The 16,139-nt window shown below is 41.8% G+C and overlaps 1 protein-coding gene across 1 annotated transcript in view; it reads left to right on the top strand.

Moving 5' to 3' along the window:
- Nucleotides 1-16,139, top strand: part of LOC109932140 (partitioning defective 3 homolog B) — an 851,675-nt gene that overhangs the window by 791,638 nt on the left and 43,898 nt on the right. The window lies entirely within an intron of this gene.

The raw sequence follows: 16,139 nt of genomic DNA, 5'->3' as shown, positions 1-16,139 counted from the left end.
AGCTAGAAGTTTCTGTCTAATTTTGAGGTAAATAATGCTGAGCACTGATAGCCTTGCCTTAATTTCTAACATAAAATTTCAACCCATTGAATTTCAGAAAATATCATAAAACAGGGGAACAATACATGTGTGGCTTATCAGTTGTGTCTGACCCCAAGAAACATTACAATCTGGAAGCACAATTCAGCTTATTTCCTATTCTTCTATATATTAATACTGACTCTTTCACCACAGTTCAATGCTGCGGGCACATTGACAGACAATAACCTGCTTCAATTGAATCGTGATTTTAATACTAACCAGCACATCATTTACACTGCAGGGATATTAGTTTTTACTTAATGGTAAGGGGAATACTGTACCATATACGTGTTGCTCATGCAATACAGATTAAAGATGCGCGGATTCTGCACACTGCGTGCATGTGTGAGAGACAGAAATGTAGATTCTGCAGTGCTCTTACCCATATACATCATTGACAATATAACCTTATGGGTGTAAGCAGCAGTGGTTCCTGCCTTTCCTAGTATCCACTTCAATTAGCACTTGAAAAGATTTCTTTTGCAGGTTGGGGAAGTGTGATTGGACCTGCAGATACTAGAGTGCTTGTGAATAAGGTTGACTTATAAAGAAACCACCAAGAGACTTATTTTTATCCTTTTTTTAAAATCCACAGCCATTATCAGCCAGCCCATGGTTAAGTGGCACAGTTGTGGGTCTCAGCAGTGTGTTCCTTATTTGGTTTTCAGCATCTTGAGGTTGTGAAATGCATCTCGTAGTATAAAGAATCTCTTAATGCATCTGCTGGTGTATAAGAGCTGGACTTATTTTTGACCACAGCCTCAATTGAAACCTCAAGCCCTTTTGCAAAATAATTTGCTGGAGGAACTGCCTAGCAAATACCAAAAAGCATTTTGAAAGGGCAGAAAGTTGCAAGTGAGCATGAGAGAGGCAATCCATGCAGTAATAGAGTCCATTACTAACTTATGTACAGCCTTTACCCAGTGGGAAAGTATCTTGGCGTAGAGAATTTTTTTTTAAGGGAGGAGGGGGTGTCCAATTATGACCTGCTTCTTCTTTTAAATAACAGAGAGGCTATTGGCATTGAGGTTCTGTCTTTAGCAATGGACATGTTTGGGAAGTGAGAGCCGACACTGTGCAGGCAACCCTGTTTTGGTTTCTTTGTCAATTGATGGGGGTTTCCGACATAACTTAAACATCTGAGAGGTCGTTAGTCAAACTGGAACTGCCGTAGTCAAACAAGAATCCCCTTCACGCACACAGTACCGAGGGGTCTGTGGAACGTGCCAAGCCTGCTGGGCGTACATGACAGTGGCAGGGAGTTTGATTTGAATTGGAGTACTGTTTTCCTAATTATCCCTTTACACAATCAACTCATTGTCGAGCAGGGGCTTTAAGGTTCAGCCTCCACACTTATCGAGCATTGTATCCCACTGGAAGAGGAGTCCCCCGTGTGAATTCTAACCAACCCGTCGTCCAAGAGGGAGCATCCTGTGGTTATATTTGTTTTGAGAAGAGGCTTGAAATGTTCCACTGAATGGCGTTACAGCCTTCGATCAGGTTGTGCAAGCTTGCAGAAAGAAACCATTGTGCAAGACACTGGCAGGTTGCTTTGCAAAGTATTCACAAAAGCCTCCTTGTCTAAGCTCTGTTGAACTTTGGCCTTCCAATTTTAGGGGCAGTTTGTAATGGAGTGATGTTTGTTTCTCTTGCATACGTTAGTAAATTGATTTTGCTTCTTCTTTAACTGTGGGGAGGGCAGTGCAGGGTGGGGAGGAAAGATTCGGAGAAAAACCAAGGAAATGCTAAATCTGCAGATGATTAGATCTGCGGGGAATTAGTAAAAAGAGTGCAAAATTATATTAAAAGATTGAATTGTGTGCCACCCAGAAAGCAGCAGGAAGTGAAAGCAAGCTGAGATGAGCCTTGGGAATTGATTCTGTTATTTCAGGTAGAGTGACAAATGTTTGGAAGGTGAAAAGCTTCTATTTCTTTATTGAAGCAAGTTTTATACCTGCCTCAAAATTTCCAGAGCAACTTCAATATAACACTGTCTTTCACAAAAGTTTTCTTTTATTATATGAGATGTTGGGGGGAGGGGAGAGGGGGTGGGGGGAGGGCGTGCGAAATGCAGGATCTTTATTGATGGTTTTTCTTTTAATTGACCTCTAACAATATAGCATCCTTGCGATCTATAAGAGTTGATGTCATTTAGCAAGTAACTCACTACAGATGGGGAGTTTTCATATGGTATTTGTTTTTTACATTCTTATAAGATGTCATGCCAGCTGAGTGGGTTTCAATTGAGCTGTTGTTGCTGGTTGCACCTTTTACCAAATTAGAGTTCTGCTGCTTCCTGGACAGTTGAGCTTTAGTGACTTACAAGCTTCATCAGTACTAGCATTACCTGCTAAACCTTTGGGAGGTAGCATTTGTTCTAGCGACAGTGCAAAGTGCTGGTTTTTGGCATCACTACTTGTGCAATTAACCTAGTTGCCCTTATAATGTGTTGACCCTTCCGAGGTCACTGCAATCTTCCAATTCTGACTACTTGAACATGCCTCACCATTGACAGCTATACCTTCAGCTGTGTAGCATAATATAAATAAGTCTGGAGGATAAACTAGGATGCTCTGGTGCAATCTCCCTAACTCTTTTCAAAGTCAGAAGTCACATGACACCAGGTTATAGTCCAAACAAGTTTATTGGAAATCACAAGCTTTTGGAGCACTTCGACAGGTGACGAAAGAGCAGCGCTTCAAAAGCTTGTGATTTCAAATAAACCTGTTGGACTATAACCTGGTGTCGTACGACTTCTGACTTTGTCCACCCCAGTCCAACACTGGCACCTCCATATCACTAAATCTTTCCATCTCATGACTTTGCTGTCTTCCCTAAAGACCTAAAGCCTATTTCTTCAATCAAGATTTTAGTCTCCTCCCCAAGTACCACCTGCTATGATATTATTAGTGCCATATTTTGCCTACTAACGTGTGTGATGTGCTTTGGAATGTTTTACTGTGTTAAAAGAAGTGTGTAAATGCAAGCCATTGTTGGACATTAGCAATTTGGGAGGCTACATAGAAATGCTTAATTAGTCTTTGTTATTTTACAATTGAAAGAAGAAGTGAACTCTTCTAAAAAGTGACATTCAGGGGGGAAAAAATAATCCAGCATTTTGGCCATTTGATTAAAGCTGAAATCACTTCTGGAGCTTAAAGTAGAGGGCAGCAGAATGAACAGTCAACAGAAGTATGGTTGGATGATGGATGTGACAGAGTAGTTACAGACAAGCTAACGTGGATGGGTGAGGATGGTGCAAGATGGACTAATATGCTACACTGTGACAGCAGATCTCCTGCCTGAGATAGCTACCCGTGGCAGCAGCGACAACAGTTCTCAGTCAAGAGGAATCCTACATTCTAGGCTATTTTTCTCAGTTTTTGTTTTGATTGAGGTGGAAGTTATAGGATATTGGGGAGTCATTTGATGCTGATGAAGGGGTGGATAATTGAATTCTTTAGCCATTGCCCCAGAATCAAAACAAAATAGTGTGGTGAATTGCACAGATGAATTTAAGTGGAAGATCCAGAAAGACGTGAGTGAGAATGAGGGTGTGTTGATAGTTAGAAGAAAAGAACACAAGGAGGACGATTATTTGGAGTAAAAGCATTGGTGTCGACCTGTTTGGCTGAAGGGCTTGTTTCTATGCTCTAAATTCTACGTAAATCTGCATCCGATGATTCTGCATAACAGTGAGTTGCTGAGTTCAGATGCAGTGCTGCGGGAAGACAAGTGAAGGTCAGGATTTTCCATGCAAGGTGAAAATGAAGTCACGCCTTGTTGCATCGACAAGGAAGCTGGCTACCTGGTCCCCAGTATTGTTATCTTCTGATGCAGAATATCTGCATGTCCAGCAGGGACAGCAAATGGGTGGGCCATGAACTGTCATAAATAGATTCTGCTGCTGGCAAATAGTCTTGAATCAGAGGTCTAATAATTCCTTAAGTTTTTAAAACAACAAGTGCCAAAGCTTGTTTTTGGAGAAAAGTGGGGTGGGGGGAGCTGGAGTGGGGGTTTGATGGGAGTGTCCAAAGTTATGAGGTGTTTTGATAGTGTGAATAGGATAGAACTGCCGTAGTTGGCTGGCAGCTTGGTAACCAGAGCATGCAAACTTAACATAATTGAAAAAGAAACCGAAGAGGAGAATATGGAAGCAGTTTCAATAGTAATTGTGAAATGTGAGTTGTTTATACACTTGGAAAGGTAACATCTGCAGGGCCATGAGGAAAGAGCAATCTGTTAGTTATGCTATAGTTATGAAGTTGAACCTAGCAACCTTCTTCTGTACTGTATAATTCTGTGAAAGACAATCTTTGTAATGGAGAGAATATGGGGCTAGATTTTCAACTCTGAAAACAGGATGCCAAGGTTGGCGAAAAGGCTGGTTTAGACTTGCAGTATAAGGGGTTCATGCTAATTGTTAGATTGTGTCATGATGTCAGTTCACATCGAGTTGGAACCTGAGGGAGGAAGATTCTGATGAAGCCATGCATGCAACAGTCAATCCTTAAAAATAATATGCTGTCAATAAGTGTTTGTTAGCTCAGAACAGTATGATATCCAGCTCTCGTCTAGCAAAGACATGCAGAGCCTGTCATGGTATTAATGAGACGTTGGCTGGGGTGGGAAATAGAGTCCTAGGAATAATGTTGGCAATTCCCCATTCCATTGGCACCCCTGCTCAAGGCAGAGAAGACTGACAGAGATAGTAGGAACTGCTGATGCTGGAGAAGCTGATATAACAAGGTGTAGAGCTGGACGAACACAGCAGGCCAAGCAGCATTAGAGGAGCAGGAATGCTGATGTTTTGAGTCAGACCCAAAACGTCAGCTTTCCTGTTCCTCTGATGCTGCTTGGCTTCCTGTGTTCATCCAGCTCTACACCTTGTTATACCAGAGAAGACTGACAGATTGTTTCTTTTTCTTATATCAACCAACCGTCAGATCAGTGTCAACTCATTGTCCAGCCTCTCAACTACGAGCAATTGATTTGATTGTCCATGTTCATTCCCATTTTACAACCACAGCCAGCAGAGACCCCATTGATGTGGGATAGATTTTATCAAGAATTCCAGAGACCAAACTAAATCATGTGCTAGCCTACTGCTCTGTTTAGACCCAATCAGAATTTCTTAAAACATAAATTTAATGCTATCTCCTTTGTAACTAACTTTTCAAGCCCAATTTCACACCAGGAATAGCAATATAATTCTGTTCAGCTCGATCTCCTTCACAATCATCTCTCTGTCATATTCAATATCTTAGTGATATAATGATAAATACCCAAACAACATATAGCTTTCGATCAAGATTGCTTCTAAGTATGTTCTACCCCTTCAATTCAGAATCCAATATTCAAACTTTAGACAGTAACTATAAATCATTTACATGACTAAACTAAACTAGGTGTCAAAGTATTTTACCAAGCAAATCAAAGCTCCGAAGAGTCTGTTAAAACTGTTTACAAAGAAAATTCCTGGATAAGATCTTTATCCCTTGAATATTTGTGAGAAAAACACCACCTAACCCATGTTCACATACTTGCAAATATTTCACTCATTTGTCACCTCTTCCCTTCACACCCATCTCTTCTCCCCCTTGTAATTTCCATTTCTCCTTCCCCACTCACCTCTCCCTTGGTATGCTTTCCACCCTATTCGTCCCACTATTAAGTCTTCTGCCAATCCTTGGCACCTGCTCTAGCTAACATGCTTGGACATGTCCTTTACTTCCTGTTTGAATGCTTCTAATGATGTAGAACACTGGCCCTGGGCTTAGATTTTCCACTGGCTGTAGGGTCATTATTCTAGTGTAGTTGAGAGTGTGCATCTCCCATCGTAGCTGATATCAAAGGAGTTGCCCAGGAGATTGAAAATTCTGCTGGTCAATTCACAGGGTCCCAATGAAATTAGAAAGTTACTCAGAAAAAGCTAGACTCTTAAATACAGAGTCCAACTCCTGACTTACTATTCAAAAGACCACTGTACTTGCCTCGCATATCGAGAAATACACCTCTCCTAGACCACTTCCAACCCCAGATCCTGATCCGCCCTTCCACCGATGACCCAGACCAGGCCAGACCCAAATCCTCTGCCACCAGAGCTGACCCCACACATACCTCTTCAGCTGGACTTGACCTGACCACACAGTGCCCCTCATCCCCAGTTGGACCTGAACTGATACTATAATCCCCCACGTGCAGATTGGACCTGACCTGACCTGACCCCTTTTCCACCAGACCAGACCTGACACCCCAACCCCACTGGTACCCTACCCACTTGGCAACCTGCCCACCTGGCGCTGTGTGAACTTGACACCCACTCACCTAACCACCTGGCACCCTATCCTCCCAGCTCTTCAACATCACACAAACTATACGTAGTTACCATTTGACAGTAGCTGTTAAAGTGACTGTCTGTGATTCTGAACTTATAAATTTCAGAACACAGCAGCTGATTGTTGTTAAATGGAGGCATGGTTGGTCTTCTTCAACAGTTCTGCATTATAGGAGAGCTGTAAGAATAGAAATTCAGCTCTAAATTTCAAAGCTAAGGGCCCTGATCCAAATCTGCTTTCAGAAAAGTGGAAGGACAAAAGAAGGGCTAGAGCGTCAGTCTGTATGATATTGACTCTACCCAGGCCTGGATCTCAGCATTGGTGGGTAAACTCCCATTCCTGTAAAAGTTCTGTCATTCTTGGCCATAGGTCTTGCAAAGAGAGGGCACAGGTTTTTCTGTCAGTGCTTTACGTACCAGACCCAGAGACAGAGAGAAACACCACCTATTTAGTGGATGCCTTTTCAACAGCACCTCCCAAACCCACACCTTCTCACCAACCAGGCAGATAAGTAGTTAAATGGGAGTCCAGCCCCCTTCAAATCACACACCATTGCAATTTGGAAATGTATCCGTCTTCGTTGCTGAGTCAACATACTGGAACTCCTTAACCATGAGCACTTTGGGAGCACCTCCTCCACACAGGCAACAGCAGTTCGAGTTTGAGTCACTTTCTCAAGTGGTGAGAAAGTTTATATGCAATAAAAAGCCTCCCTTGTTGATTTAGGTAAATGTGAGGTGCTGCATTTTGGAAAGGCAAATCAGGGCAGGACATACACACTTAATGGTAAGGTCCTGGGGCGTGTTGCTAAACAAAGAGACCTAAGGGTGGAGGTTCATAGTTCCTTTAAATTGGAGCACCCGCTAGACAGGATAGTGAAGAAGGCGTTTGGTGTGCTTGCCTTTATTGGTCAGTGCATTGTGTATAGCGGTTGGGAGGCCATGTTGCAGCTGTTCAGGACACTGGTTAGGCCACTTTTGCAATACTGCATTCAGTCTGGCCTCCCGGCTGTAGGAAGGATGTTGTGAAACTAGAAAGGGTTCAGAAAGGATTTAGAAGGATTTTGGCAGATTTGGAGGGTTTGAGCTATAGGAAGAGGCTGAATAGGCTGGGTCTATTTTCCCTGGAACGTTGGAGGCTGATGGGTGACCTTATATGGGTCTTTAAAATCATGAGGGGCATGAATAGGGTGGATAGCCATGGTCTTTTCCCTGGAGTTGGGGAGTCCAAAACTAGAGGGCATAGATTTAAGGTGAAAGATTTAGAAGGGACCCAAGGAGTAACTTTTTCCCCACAGAGGGTGGTGCGTGTATGGAATGAGCTGCCAGAGGACGTGGTGGAGGCTGGTACAATTTCAACATTTAAAAGGTATCTGGATGGGTACATGAATAGGAAGGGTTTAGAGGGATATGGGCCAAATGCTGGCAAATGGGGCTAGATTAATCTAGGATATCTAGTAAACATGAACAGGCTGGACCAAAAGGTCTGTTTCCATGCTGTACAGCTCTAATGCTATTGCCCCCGTAGTGATTATAATGGGGATATGGAAAATGAGCTCCCGATTGAGCTGTTAATCTGGTCCAATCAGGTAGCCCTGACTGACAGATAAATACAGGAGTGACGGGTGACCTGATTGGACTGTTTAAGATCCTGAGTGCTTTTAACAAGGTGGACTCTTGTGGGTCAGCTGAGGGCTAGGCGGCACTGTTGTAAAATTAGGAGAAGCTTTTGTTCTCGGAGGGTTGTATAACTTTGAAATCCTGGCTCACGAGACATTTGAAATGGTGCTTTTCAGTATTTTTAAAGCTGATTCTTGTGAGGGAACAGTATCAAATATTAATTTGGGGGTGGGGGGGCGGTGGTGGACGGCAACGTGGAATTCTGAACACAAGTAGATTGACAGTGATCTTATTGAGTAGCAGAGCAGGGTTAAGGGGCCGAATGGCCTATTTCCACTCCTGTTTCATAGGTTAATATATGCCAGGAATAAATGTTAAAAATCATCTAAGAACATTGATGTACAACCTGGTATTTCACATCTCTTAGTCCACTGTTGTATTTTATTTGCTGAAATGAGAATCCTGTAAAGCAGAAAATGGATTAGTACGATGATGGTCAAATTATCAGCCGACAGTAATCTTTCGTGTGATTTTGTGGTAAGGTTAGTAACCAAGGATTGATTCTCCAGTTTCATTAGAAGGTTCGGGGTCAACCAGAGAATAAAAATCAGCTGTATAGCAAAAGGTAAAGCTTCACAATGATGATTTGATATCACTATTCACAGTTATATAGCACACACAGGGTTCCACCTCATTAATCCAGCTGTCACAGACTGAATCGCCAGATTAAGCAGTCTGCCACCTTGATGAAGTTCATACTAATTTATGTACGCTTGTTTTTGAAACCAGTTCTGTCATGTGTTGAGCTTGACAAATTAATGAGGGTTGAAGTGGAGACATGAGATTTTTATAGGATCCAGTGTTTTTTCAGTGATGGTGCAATATTTCACATGACATCAAAGATACTTTATTCTAGAGAGGAGAGATTTACCAGAAAAGAAAAGCAGCCAACAAACGCTTTTGATTCAAATCTCATCGGAAAGATAGGTGGTGTTCAGTCAGTACTCCATTGGATTGTGTACAGCGTGGAAACAGACCCTTCGGTCCAACTCATCCATGCCAACCAGATATCCGAAATTAATCTAGTCCCATTTGGCCCATATTCCTCTACACCCTTCCTATTTGTGTACTCCTCCAGTTGCCTTTTAAATGATGTAATTGTACCAGCCTCCACCACCTCCTCTGGCAGCTCACTCCATACACGTATCACACTTTGTAGGAAAACATTGTCCCTTAGGTCCCTTTTATATCTTACCCCTCTCACCTTAAACCTATGCCCTCTAGTTTTGGATTCTCCCACTCTGGGGGGGAAAAGACCTTGGCTATTCACCCTATTCATGCCCTTCATGATTTTCTAAACCTCTATAAGGTCACCCCTTAGCCTCTGACACTCCAGGGAAAATAGCCCCAGCCTATCCAGCCTCTCCGTCCAGCTCAAACCCTCCAACCCTGGCAACATCCTTGTAAATCTTTTCTGTGCCCTTTCAAGTTTTACTACATCTTTCCTGGAGCAGGGAGACCAGAATTGAATGCAGGCTTCCAAAAGTGGCCTAACCAATGTTCTGTTCAGCTGTGACATGACATCCCAACTCCAATATTCAATGCACAAACCAATAAAGGCAAGTGTACCAAATGTCTTCTTCACTACACTGTGTATCTGCGACTCCACCTTCAAGGAAGTATGAACCTGCATCTCAGGGTCTTTTTGTTCAGCAACGTTGCTCAGGACCCTACTATTAAGTGTATATGTCCAGCCCTGATTTGCCTTACCAAAATGCAACACCTCACATTTATCTAAACTTATCTCCATCTGCCTCTCCTCGGTCCACCAGCTCATCCGATCAAGGTCCCGTTGTAATCTGGTATAACTTTCTTCACTGTTCATTACACCATCAATTTTGGTGTCATCTGCAAACTTACTAACCATTTTCCTATGTTCATATCCAAATCATTTATGTAAATGAATAAAAGCAATGGACCCAGCACCTGTTGTTACAGCACACTGCTGGTCACAGGCATCAGTCTGAAAAACAATGCTCCACGACCACCGTCTGTCTCCTACCCTCAAGCCAATTTTGTATCCAATTGGCTAGCTCCCCTTGGATTCCATGTGATCTAACCTTGCTAACCAAAGCAGAGCCTTGTCGAATACCTTGCTGAAGTCTCTATGGATAACGTCCACTGCTCTGCCTTCATCAATTTTCTTTGTCACATCTTCAAAAAAAACTGAATTAAGTTAGTGGGACACAATTAAAGGGACTTGGATTCAGACACAAGTGCTAACGATTCATCCACTCCAAGTAAGCATTACAAATTTGGCAAACACATGTCCAATACATACAGTAAAAATGCATTCCTGCTAACCATTCCCATCTACACGTCTAAATTCAGTGATGACAATCACTCATTCTTTCCTGCACCTTGAGGTACTTCTCCACGTCATCCCTAATATCCTGAAAACTAAAGAATCATGTGCATGGATTCTCACCCGTATAAAGTTTGATATACTCGTTCTCTGCTCATAATTGGAACATTTGAGTTTGTGTGAATGTGCATGTTGCCTTATGTCGAGCACGTCATATGTTAGTGTACCTTAAAGAGATATGCTCATGGTATCAACACTATAGCATAGCCTGTGACCCGAGGATATAAAGATCTCTTTATCCGGGGCCACTCCATCTTAACGTGGGACCACTTGATTCATGACACATTGATGAAAGCATGCTGCAGTTTATAACTGAATAATTCCAGCCCCGGGCAACTGTCTGTGTGGAGTTTGCACGTTCTCCCCATGTCTGCTTGGGTTTCTGCTGGGTGCTGTGGTTTCCTCTCACAGTCCAAAGATGTGCAGGTTTGGTGGATTGGCCATGCTAAATTACCCATAATGTCCAGAGATGTGTAGTTGGGTGTGTTGGCCACGGGAAATGCAGGGTTACAATGATAGGGTAGGGTGATGGGTCTGAATGGGATGCTCTTCAAAGGGTTGCTGTGGATTTGTTGGGCCAAATGGCCTGTTTCCACACTGTGGGGATTCTATGATTCTTTGGACTCAGTATTAACCTAGAATCTAGCTTGTGACTGTAAGGGAGCTGTATTAATGATCTTATGAACCTTTCAGTAGCATGATACCCATATCTTGTTCCTATGTTAGAGAAGCTAACATAAATATTTCCACATCAAGTACAAATAACCCTGCTGGAGGCAAATCCTTCACCATAGTGATAATTCAATGCAAGTGGTTTGCTGGCTTATGTGGAAAATGATTTTGTGCTCAAACACTAACACAGGATTGTTCGTGATTATCCAACTGATATTGAAAAAAATAAAATAATTCAAATTCTTCTATGAAATTCAACACTATTTTATATTTCTTTCACTTGCAGTCAGCAAAAAAGAAACAGGAAAGTCTAGTGAAGGATGCAATGCACACAAAATTGGAATTCAGTCTGAAAGCAAATGTTTCCTTTGTTGTTTATGACGAAATTGTGCATTAACTTATGGGATACTGCTGCATTACCAGAGATGTTATATTTTTGATGATACATTCTATCATCTGTCCTATTAGGTGGATTGATCCCATGACACTGTTTCAAAGAGGAGCAGGAGAATTCTGATGATCCAACCAATATTTATCCGTCAACATCATCTTTTTTTAAAACTGATTAACTGGTTATTGTTTCTTTGCTATCTGTGAGAACTTACTGTGTACCAATTGGCTGCCATGTTTCAATATCACAATAGTGAATTTCTGCAGAAGTATTTCATTGGCTGCTAAGCATTGGAACATCCTGAAATTATGAGAAGCTTTATTTGTCCTGCTTTCCTATCATAGGCTTTCTTAAGATCTTACGATGCGACCTATCATTTGGATCTCCCTGCTATTTCTCTCTTGCTTGATAATTACTCACTCAGCACCCTGCAAAACTCTCTGGGACATTTGACTAGATGTAGTGAACGCAACTGTAATGCAAGTTCTGGTTGTGCAGGAGAGTGGGAATGAACAAAGACCATTATTGTTTATATGAGCAAAGAAGACAAATAGACCATAGGATTGAGATGAGTTATTCCCCCCAAGACAAGGGCTGCCACTGTTATTAATCAATCATTTTATTTATGGTCATGGATGTCTGAAACATTTTGAAATATAATTTGAAGTATTGTGTTCCAAGCCAATCAAGACTGAACAAGAGCTATTTCACATGACTCTTTAACAAATTTATGGGTAAATGTTTGGCATTGAGCACTCATCTGACACAATTAATTCTACAACTGACCTTTAAATCTGACACCATATACATTGCATCTAAATAATTACTTAATTTGTTCTGATCCATTTCTTCATTTATAATCAGTAAGTGCAGGAGAGTTCTGTCCAATAATTATTCTATATGATAATCCAAAACAACCCCCTACATGTTCAAAAGAAAATCAGTGGTAATGCATAAAGTCTTCTTAACCATTGTTTATATTATTTCTTGCATTGTTTGCAGCTTTTATTTTTCATACTAAAATTAAAACATCAACTGAGGATACTGTAATCCTTGAGCTAAACTGTAAATGATAACCAAATCTGCCTGCAGTGGTCTTCTGTCAAGATTCTCAGCTTGGATTTCTCAAGAATTTGTGTGTTTAAAACACCAGGGCTCCTTGGATAGCACCTTCCAAATCCCCCTCATCCAGAAGGACAAGGGCAGCCAATACTTTAAACCCACCACCAACTGTAAGTTTCCCTGCAAGCCACGCACCATCCTGACTTGGAAACATCTTGATGTTTCCTGAGTGTCACTGGGTCAAAATCCTGGAACTCCTTCCCTAAAAGCACTGTGGCACTCCCTACACCAAATGGACTGCAGCGTTTCAAGAAGACAGCTCACTCTCATCTTCTTAAGGGCAACTTGGAATGGGCAATAAATGCTGGCCTGGCTAGTGACACTCACTTTGTATCTTGCGTAAATATCAAATCCATAATCGCCTAGCACAGAAATCCTTCCCCAAGCATTCAAACCTCTCTTGCCTTAAGTTCCAAGAAAGCACAGTGGGTGCCGATTCTGTCTGATGTCAAAGTGAACATTTGCTCTCTCAGCCAAAAATGTAATGCTGCTGGGTATCTTATCCTACCAGCCTTCAAAATGCCAACCATTCACTTCATTAAGTGTACTGGAAAATCTCCAGTCGGTAGTATGGATGCAACACAGTGACTGTGTGTCATAAATTAATGCCTCACTTTTAGAAGCCATTTCCTTTTTTGCTCCTTGTAGCTGCCGGTATCATTTGTGCACAGACGTTTCTGCTGTGCCCATTTTATATTGTCACACAGGTATAGCTAGTGTGCACGGCTCCCTGTGGCCAGTCCAAAGCACCAGTGAGGTTATCAAACTTCTCAATGTTCATTACAGTTAATGTTACAGTAAATTATATCATTTCGCCTTCCTTCACACAAATGTCAGTGCAAATCTGTAAAATTCTCCATCCTGAAAAGGTGTTTTCTGAAAAGAGACTAGATCAATTGAATATTTCAAAACTAGATTTTTGCTCTTATTAGGACCTAGGCTAGAGGAGTGCAATGTTACTTTAGTACTGTCACTCCATGGGTCACAACATAAAATGATATTTTAATAAAAATAATAATTAAAATAAATCATTTCCTGCTGCCAAGATGATAATTAAATACTTCATCTGTATCAGGTATAAACAAAAAAATCAGCCGGGTTTCTTGGTAAACACAATTATTGGTTTATTATGAAGGCAAAATATATTCATTAAAGATGCAACGATTGGTCCACATATGCAGTCAGTAATATAGAAGTGTAAATGCTTATTCCTCTAAACGTCCCCAGAGCTCTCACACAACACACGCTCTTCAGGAAAATAGGGGGTCAGAAAACACATTTCTCTGCACAGATTGGTTTACTGAAAAAAAAATACATTCTGGCCAGTAGGTTATTTATGTACTCTCCTGAAGTTACAAAACGAGCCACAAAGAAAAGGCCGGGGTCACTGTGAGGAAAAGTGACCATGGAAGATTCTTGTTTTATCATCTCAGATGGCCAAAACCAGTTCAGGGATCACATAAGACCACATTGTGTCCATGAGGACATCAATAAACTTTCTACTTGATACAGTCCCTGTCCCAGTCAAGTGCAGCTCCCTCTCCTGACAGATTCCACCCCATCATACCAGTTCACAATGTATTCCAGAGCTCACTATCCTCTGGGGAAAGATGGACTTTCTAACATCCAGTCTATTCCTACCTTATCCAGTTAAAACTCATGACTGCCCTCTGTTAAATTGGAATATTCTGTAAGTAAGGATGCTCCCAACACTTCAATTATTTCACAAACCTCAATTGGTCCACCTCTAGGTGTAAGCAAATATACCAAGATCTTTGAGCTAGCCGAATAAAAAAGTAAGTGACAAGGTTTTTTCAGAAGTTTACCTATCCTTCTCTGAGCCAGCAGACAATGTGTAGCTGATTCTCTCTCTTGTGAGATGTCAAGTAGATTTTCAAAATGGGAATCAAATTCTTTTCCGGTCATATATATTTAATCTGTTCAGACATTTTATGACACACTTCTGGAGCAGGTGAAACTTGAACCCAGAGTTAGGAACACTACCACTCCACCATAAAAACACTTCCTACTCTGCTCGGATATGTTATGGCACACATCTCTGGGGCAGGTGGGCCTTGAACTCAGACTGTTTGGTCCAGAACTAGGGACAGTACCAACACATTACAAGAGCCTTTAAAATGTTGTGACTCAGGTCCAGTGCTGGTGGGACTTGGACCCAGACCTTTAGAGTCACTACCACTGCACCACAAGAGCCCATTTTAATCGGAAACTGCACTTTGAAAGAAGGTTATAACGCACCACTATAGTTTAAATTAGCAATTTTCTGTTTGTTAGGCCGGCTCTTTAATTCACTACCCCTCAGCACCAATTGGCGAAGGATAAATTTCATTAACATTTTTTTAACACAGTAGACATGATGTGGAGGTACTGGTGTTGGACTGGGTTTATAGTCCAACAGTTTTATTTGGAGTGACGCAAGGTTTTGGACCTCAACCCCTTCGTCAGATGCAGTCTGGATACACTGTGTCTGGAGTGCATTACAATGGATTGAGTTAATTTCTTTAATGGGCTATTTGGATGCAGAACTGGCTCAAAGGTAGAAGACAGAGGTTGGTTGTGGAGGGTTGCTTTTCAGGCTGGAGGCCTGTGACCAGCAGTGTGCTGCAAGGATTAGTGCTGGGTCCACTGCTTTTCACCATTTATGTATTGGATGTGAACGTAGGAGGTATGGTAAGTTTGCAGATGGCACCAAAATTGGAGGTGTAGTGGAGAGGGAAGAAGGTTACCTCAGAGTACAACGGGATCTTGATCAGATGGGCCAAAGGGCCAAGGAGTGGTAGATGGAGTTTTATTTAGATAAATGTGATGTGCTTCATTTTGGAAAGGCAAATCAGGGCAGGACTTATACATCAGGTCCTGGGGAGTGTTGCTAAACAAAGAGACCTTGGAGTGCAGGTTCACAGTTCTTTGAAAGTTGAATTGCAGGTAAATAGGATAGTGAAGAAGGTGTTTGGTATACTTGCCTTTATTGTTCAGTGCATTGAGTATAGAAGTTGGGAGGTCATGTTGCAGCTCTGCAGAACATTGGTTAGGCCATTGGGTAAGACTGTGTGCAATTCTGGTCTCCCTGCCACAGGAAGGATGTTGTGAAAGCAGAAAGGGTTCAGAAAAGATTTACAAGGATTTTGGCAGGGGTAGAGGGTTTGAGCTCCAGGGAGAGGTTGAATAGGCTGGCACTATTTTCCCTGGAATGTCAGAGGCTGAGGGGTAATCTTATTAGAGGTTTATAAAATTATGAGGGGCACGGATAGAGTAAATAGACAAAGTCCTTTCCCCAGGGTGGGGGAGTCCAAAACCAGAGGATGTAGGCTTAAGGTGAAACATTGAAAAGGGACCCAAGGAGTAACTTTTCCACACTGAGGGTGTTGCGTTCATGGAATGAGCTGCCAGAGGAAGTGGTGAAGGTTGGGACAATTACAACATTTAAAAGTCATCTGGATGGGTACATGAATAGGAAGGGTTTAGAGGGA

Source organism: Rhincodon typus, chromosome 7 (genome assembly GCF_021869965.1).
Source record: "Rhincodon typus isolate 14 chromosome 7, sRhiTyp1.1, whole genome shotgun sequence".
Taxonomy (NCBI): Eukaryota; Metazoa; Chordata; class Chondrichthyes; order Orectolobiformes; family Rhincodontidae; genus Rhincodon; species Rhincodon typus.
Note: the sequence above shows the minus strand (reverse complement) of the source record. Positions and strands in the feature narration are given on the sequence as shown.